This window comes from Arachis hypogaea, chromosome 9 (assembly GCF_003086295.3).
Source record: "Arachis hypogaea cultivar Tifrunner chromosome 9, arahy.Tifrunner.gnm2.J5K5, whole genome shotgun sequence".
In the NCBI taxonomy this organism is placed as follows: domain Eukaryota; kingdom Viridiplantae; phylum Streptophyta; class Magnoliopsida; order Fabales; family Fabaceae; genus Arachis; species Arachis hypogaea.
Window position 1 is genome coordinate 74,486,052 of NC_092044.1, and position 8,240 is coordinate 74,494,291.

General features: G+C 34.2%; 1 non-coding gene across 1 annotated transcript; it reads left to right on the forward strand.

Moving 5' to 3' along the window:
- The first annotated feature begins 336 nt into the window (after positions 1–336).
- Positions 337–440, forward strand: LOC112714073 (small nucleolar RNA R71). The gene has a single exon (XR_003159029.1). It is a non-coding gene; the product is annotated as a small nucleolar RNA R71 (small nucleolar RNA).
- Positions 441–8,240: the final 7,800 nt, after the last annotated feature.

Sequence of the window (8,240 nt, forward strand, 5' to 3'; positions counted from 1 at the left end):
AATGAAGCGTCCTTAGTACTGCCTGATGCAGCTTGCATTCCAGACAGACTTTGAGAAATCATATTGACTTGCTGAGTCAATATTTTGTTCTGAGCCAATATGGCGTTCAGAGTATCAATCTCAAGAACTCCTTTCTTCTGATTCGTCCCATTGTTCACAGGATTCCTTTCAGAAGTGTACATGAATTGGTTATTTGCAACCATTTCAATGAGTTCTTGAGCTTCTGCAGGAGTCTTCTTCAGATGAAGAGATCCTCCAGCAGAGCTGTCCAATGACATCTTGGAAAGTTCAGATAGACCATCATAGAAGATACCTATGATGCTCCATTCAGAAAGCATGTCAGAGGGACACTTTTTGATCAATTATTTGTATCTTTCCCAAGCTTCATAGAGGGATTCACCTTCCTTCTGTCTGAAGGTTTGGACTTCCACTCTAAACTTACTCAATTTTTGAGGTGGAAAGAACTTTGCCAAGAAGGCATTGACTAGCTTTTCCCAAGAGTTCAGGCTTTCTTTAGGTTGTAAGTCCAACCATATCCGAGCTCTGTCTCTTACAGCAAAGGGAATAGCATAAGTCTGTAGACCTTAGGGTCAACCCCATTAGTCTTGACAGTGTCACAGATTTGCAAGAACTCAGATAAAAACTGATGAGGATCTTCCAATGGAAGTCCATGGAACTTGCAATTTTGTTGCATTAGAGAAACTAATTGAGGCTTAAGCTCAAAGTTGTTTGCTCCAATGGCAGGGATAGAGATGCTTCTCCCATAGAAGTCGGGAGTAGGTGCAATAAAGTCACCCAGCACCTTCCTTGCATTGTTGGCATTGTTGTTGTTTTCAGCTGCCATGTCTTCTTCTTGTTTGAAGATTTCTGTTAGGTCCTCTACAGAGAGTTGTGCTTTAGCTTCTCTTAGCTTTTGCTTCAAGGTCCTTTCAGGTTCAGGGTCAGCCTCAACAAGAATGCTTTTGTCTTTTCTCCTGCTCATATGAAAGAGAAGAGAACAAGAAAATATGGAATCCTCTATGTCACAGTATAGAGATTCCTTGAGGTGTAAGAGGAAAAGAACAATAGAAGGAAGAGGTAGAAGAATTCGAACTTAGAAAGATAGAGTTCGAATTATGCATTGAGGAGAAGTGTTAGTCCATAAATAGAAGGATGTGAGAAGAGGAGAATAAATTTTCGAAAATTAAAGTGAATTAATTAAAAGAAATTTTGAAAAAAATGGTAATTGATTTTCGAAAACTAAGATTTGAGAAAGAAATAAACTGATTTTGAAAAAGATTTTGAAATTGGAAATCAAAGAGATATGATTGAAAACTATTTTGAAAAAGATGTGATTAAAAAGATATGATTTGAAAAGTTATGGTTTTAAAGAGATATGATTGAAAAGATATGATTGAAAAACAATTAAAAAAAAGATTTGATTTTTAAAATTAATGACTTGGCTAACAAGAAAAGATATGATTCAAATATTAAACCTTTCTCAACAGAAAAGGCAACACACTTGAAATGTTGAATCAAATCATTAATTGTTAGCAAGTATTTTTGAAAAGTGGAAAGAAATTGATTTTGAAAGTATATGATTGAAAAGATATGATTTGAAAAAATTTGATTCTGAAAAATTATGGAAACTTGAAAAAAATTTGCATTAAAAACAAAATCTTCCCTCTTGTGCCATCCTGGCGTTAAACGCCCAAAATGGTATCCATTGTGGCGTTTAACGCCCAAAATGCTACCCTTTTAGGCGTTAAACGCCCAGCCAGGTACCCTGGCTGGTGTTTAAACGCCAGTTTTCCTTCCTCACTGGGCATTTTGAACGCCCAGCTTTTTCTGTGTAATTCCTCTGCTGTATGTTCTGAATCTTCAATTCTCGGTATTATTGACTTGAAAGACACAAATTAAAATTTTTTTTGGATTTTTAATAATGAGGAATAATCAAAATGAAACTAAGATCAACTAAACAATGCATACAAGACACCAAACTTAAAATGAGACACTAGACTCAACAAGAAACATAAAATATTTTTTGGTTTTTTATGATTTTTAAAAATTTTTTTTTTGGATTATTCGAAAATTATATGGAGAAGAAAATAAAGAGATTCAAAATTTTTAATAAGAATTCCAGGAATCATGCAATGTTAGTCTAAAGCTTCAGTCTAAAGAAATTAGACATGGCTAGCCAAGCTTCAGCAGGACATTGCATTCAAGAGCTAAATTGATGAGAATCAATCAGCTTTGGTGATGATAAGAACATCACCTTGAAACTCTAGAATTCATTCTTAAAAATTCTGAAAAATACCTAATCTAAGCAACAAGATGAACCGTCAGTTGTCCAAACTCAAACAATCCCCGGCAACGGCGCCAAAAACTTGGTGCACGAAATTGTGATCATCAATGGCGCCATCAACATGGTACGCTCAATTGCAATCTCAACTCTTTATCACAACTTCGCATAACTAACCAGCAAGTGCACTTGGTCGTCTAAGTAATAAACCTTACGCGAGTAAGGGTCGATCCCACCGAGATTGTTGGTATGAAGCAAGCTATGGTCATCTTGTAAATCTCAGTCAGGCGGATTCAAATGGTTATGGAGGATTGATAATTAAAAGATAAATAAAACATAAAATAAAGATAGAGATACTTATGTAATTCATTGGTGAGAATTTCAGATAAGCGTATGGAGATGCTTTGTCCCTTCCGTCTCTCTGCTTTCCTACTGTCTTCATCCAATCCTTCTTACTCCTTTCCATGGCAAGTTGTATGTTGGACATCACCGTTGTCAATGGCTACAGTCCCGTCCTCTCAGTGAAAATGTTCAACGCGCTCTGTCACAACATGGCTATTCATCTGTCGGTTCTCGATCATGTCGGAATAGAATCCAGTGATTCTTTTGCGTCTGTCACTAACGCCCCACAATCGCGAGTTTGAAGCTCGTCACAGTCATTCAATCCTTGAATCCTACTCAGAATACCACAGACAAGGTTTAGACCTTCCGGATTCTCAAGAATGCCGCCATCAATTCTAGCTTATACCACGAAGATTCTGATTAAGGAATCCAAGAGATAAACATTCAAGCCTTGTTTGCTTGTAGAACGGAAGTGGTTGTCAGGCACGCGTTCATAAGTGAGAATGATGATGAGCGTCACATAATCATCACATTCATCAAGTTCTTGAGTGCGAATGAATATCTTGGAACAAGAATAAGCTGAATTGAATAGAAGAACAATAGTAATTGCATTAATACTCGAGGTACAGCAGAGCTCCACACCTTAATCTATGGTGTGTAGAAACTCCACCGTTGAAAATACATAAGAACAAGGTCTAGGCATGGCCGAGAGGCCAGCCTCCATGATCTAAGAACTAGTCATCCAAAGATGATCCTACGATCTCAAGTGATCAAAAGATGTCTAATACAATAGCAAAAGGTCCTATTTGTAGAGAACTAGTAGCTTAGGGTTTACAAAGATGAGTAAATGACATAAAAATCCACTTCCGGGCCCACTTGGTGTGTGCTTGGGCTGAGCATTGAAGCTTTCATGTGTAGAGACTTTTCTTGGAGTTAAATGCCAGCTTTTGTGCCAGTTTGGGCGTTTAACTCCCATTCTTGTGCCAGCTCCGGCGTTTAACGCCAGAATTCTTGAGCTGACTTGGGACACCTGTTTGAGCCATCAAATCTCGGGGAAAGTATGGACTATTATACATTGCTGGAAAGCCCAGGATGTCTACTTTCCAACGCAATTTAGAGCGCGCCAATTGGACTTCTGTAGTTCGAAAAAATCTACTTTGAGTGCAGGGAGGTCAAAATCCAACAGCATCTGCAGTCCTTTTTAGCCTCTGAATCAGATTTTTGCTCAGGTCCCTCAATTTCAGCCAGAAAATACCTGAATTCACAGAAAAACACACAAACTCATAGTAAAGTCCAGAAAAGTGAATTTTAAATAGAAACTTATAAAAACATAATAAAAACTAACTAAAACATACTAAAAACATACTAAAAACAATGCCAAAAAGCGTATAAATTATCCGCTCATCACTATGCGACGGCAAAGAGGGGCTGCTCCATCATGGGTGGCTATGCAACGGTGGGTCTGCCCGTGGTGGCTATGGTGTCTCTTGTGAGAGTGTGAGAGTTGAGAGTTGAGACTGAGATTAGGGTTCGTGGCTTCGTGCGTTTAGCTTTTCTTATTTCTTTTTTTTTACCTTCAAAACGACGCCGTTTTGAAGTTTAATATCCAGACTAAAAACCGCTAAAAAACTGTACGATTTTTTTAGTTTACCGATTAACTGCCAGTTCCATCGGTTTTCTCATCGATTTTTTGCTAGACAATTTCTGACCTTATCCAGACCGGTTAGATGATCAATTTCCGATTTTTTCAATTGAACCGGCCAGTCCGGTTCAGTTTTCAGAACCATTGTATATATATAAGTGGACCTGCCATATGCGCGGTGCTATGAAAAATTATGTGGCTTAAAATTTTATTATACGTGTTTTTATATAAGTTTTTAAATTTTTATTCATTATGTTAGGTATTTTAATAGTAGATTCAAATAATAATTAAAGATTGATTGTAATTTAGAAAAGAATGTATAATCATGTATAAATTTTTACTATATAATATAAAACAAATGGTTAATTTATGTCAACTCGATAATACAATTTTTTTTGTCTTATACGTATTGAAATCTTTATGAAAATTTTGTCGATTTAGTTTATTTAAATATACTATTTGAGTATATTCATTTAAGAAAAAAAATTTGAAGCACAATATTAAAATTCAAAAAAAAAAATATGTTATTTAAATCGAAGAATTGTACTTATTTATTTAAGGACTTTGAAATTATGGTGTTAAGATTGATTTAATATAAAAAAATATTAAAAATATTAGATAATAAACTAATATAGATGTAAATTGTATAAAAATTGTCTATAATAACTTCATTGTGAGTTATTGTTGTTCCTGATATAAGTTTTTATTTTAGCCATGTAATAACAGGTTAGGTTCATTTTTTAAAATGAAATTCTTTACACATCATACTCCATGAACTTGTATATCTATATGTTGATATTTGTTTGCCTCTCTATATGCGTATGGCTTAAATTTTGATTTCATGTTTATATATATATATTAAACTTGTATTAGTTATATATTAATTATTTAATAGCAAATAATAATTAAGAATTAATTATAATTTAAAAGATAGATAATCAAGTATAAATTTTTATAATATGAAAAAATTAATTATATCAGTGTAATAACATAAATATTTTTGTCTTATACCTATTGAATTTTTTATGAAAATCTTGTTGATATAGTTTATTTAAATAATATACTATTTGAATGCAATTTAAATATTAAGCATTCATTCAAGAAAAAAAGATGTTAGATTATCATATTAAAATTCAAGAGAAGAATTGTGTTATTTGTAAAATTATTTCAATTTAATATTTAGTATATATCTACTTAATATGTTTTTATTTCATTAAACAATTCTTTATATAGTAAATGAGAAGATAGAATATAGAAAACAATCAAACATTCAAATTTAAATAAAAAAGTATTATTTTAAGAAAATACCTTAATACACTATCACTTATTAAACTCTTCTTCATTTATGGTGTATTCATGTATATTAAAAGCTAATACATTCTTCTATTCATTGTCTTAACTATTCTAAACTCTAAAAACCCTAAATTTCTAAAACCTAATCTCTAAACTTTAAAAATATTGAAAGGATATTAATTTGTGAAATAAACAAACTCAAAGATTCTCATAATTAACTCATAAGTATATCTTAATCTATAAAGAATATTTACACTTGAATTGAAAACAGTAGGAGAACATTGTGTCACCAAAATTAATATTATTTGTTCATTAGGATTTGCTGTGCAAATTGTGCAACAGTAACTTTTTTCATTTGAGATGTTAAAAGAAAAAGGTGCATTGTGTTATCAAAATTGTTTGTTTATGCAAGATTAAAAAAATAATTTTTTTTAAAAGTGCATTCGTTATCTTATTCTTCTCTGAATTAGCTACTTCTAAACTTTTTTTCCTATAATATAAAATTACAATTATAAACTCATATTTTTATAAAATTCATCTTGCTATTATATCAATTTTCAAACTCAAATAAAAGGCTTGATACGGGATCAAAAGCATTGCTTAAATTGCCATGACCAAGAACTTTCTCCCTGATTTGGAATAAGATAGCATTTAACAAAACGAAGAGACTAAAAAATATATCTCTAATGTACAAATATCACTATTATTTTGTGACTAATAATTTCATAAAAATATTATAATTACATAATTAGCATTCTCTTTATCGGAGATTTTGCAATACCACCAACCTAGTAAATAAAGAGTATATTAATCCCCTGCATCTCTATTAAGTGTAAACCTGTTAATAATAAAGTGCTCCATATTCAAATATTGTAGCCAGAATTTAGATAAATGCACAAAAATTACAAATTACAGTATCATTATATATAACACTTGTGTTGGGAATAAGACACAATTCCCCCTTGAGAAAACACCTTTGACAGAGAAATAAAATAGACACAATCACAACACAAGAATTTAACGTGGAAACTCCAATTACCGGAGAAAAAACCACGGCCGTTGTCAAATGACAACCAGAGAATATCACTATGTGAAAATTGTTACAACACATAGACTTCTTTCTCTCACCGGCACCCCAGTACACCCACACTCTTTCAAAGCAAATATCTAACTACACCTCACAACACTCTCTAATCAAAGAGTACAGAGGAAAAGAAAAATCAGATACAAGCTTAAAGTGTTTCTGACTGGTGCAAAAACAAATGAAGAACTTAGCCTCATATTTATAGCCTAGGCCACCCACTCCATTTGCTATCCTAAGCAATGTGGGACTAATTCAACCAAATCCTAACAATCTCCACCTTGATTGAAATAGTCACACATCTTCAGCTTCCATTGTCAACACCGACAATTCTTTGCTGCCATTGTCTATACCGACAATCATAGTTCAGAGAACTATCATACTCCACCATGAAAGTATACTCACTTGGAATTAGACCACTCCAAGAATTTCGCCTTGGTACAGATCGAAACCTTGCTGAAAATTCATGGTGCAACTTCCAAATTGGCTTTTCCTGGAAGTTCTTCAGCCATCGACCTAACTCCGCCACACACCTTGCATCTCAACGCCAACCAATGCCCGTGTGCAATTGTGGACCCGATTGCCACAACTTATCCTTATCCATGGCAGTGCGGTAATACCATGAGGATACTTCTTGTCTTCTAGAGAACATCATCTTCTCTCATAGAGAGAGCAACCAGAGATCTTCTCCTTCAACGCCTTGTGCAAACCTGATTGTATCAACACATCCTTGACTTGTACTTGCCACAAGCCAAAATTGATTCTTCCATCAAATTTCTCTATTTCAAGCTTCACAGCACTTGAATATCCTGACATTGTTGCAACCGTATACTGGAATATTATAACTCAACTGTAGACCGTGCACTAGGAAGGGTCCCCAGGAAAGAGAGGTGGGTCACAATGGACACACTTAAATACCAAGTCTTTCCTTAGCCAGAACCTTTTCCAAACTGCACTCTCACAGAGTCACACTGCCTTCCAGCAACAACAACAGCAACCAAAGAGATTAGACTAGGCTGCAACCACAGAGCATACTAAGAATAAATCCCACCGAACCGAAGCTCTGATACCACTTGTTGGGAATAAGACACAATTCCCCCTTGAGAAAACACCTTTGACAGAGAAATAAAATAGACACAATCACAACACAAGAATTTAACGTGGAAACTCCAATTACCGGAGAAAAAACCACGGCCGTTGTCAAATGACAACCAGAGAATATCACTATGTGAAAATTGTTACAACACATAGACTTCTTTCTCTCACCGGCACCCCAGTACACCCACACTCTTTCAAAGCAAATATCTAACTACACCTCACAACACTCTCTAATCAAAGAGTACAGAGGAAAAGAAAAATCAGATACAAGCTTAAAGTGTTTCTGACTGGTGCAAAAACAAATGAAGAACTTAGCCTCATATTTATAGCCTAGGCCACCCACTCCATTTGCTATCCTAAGCAATGTGGGACTAATTCAACCAAATCCTAACAACTTGCACCACCTCCAATTACTAATAGGCAAATACATCCTTTTGGGTTTAAAGATGCACTTGTCTACCATAAATGAAGTATATGTATATATAACTTAACAATCTATAGGA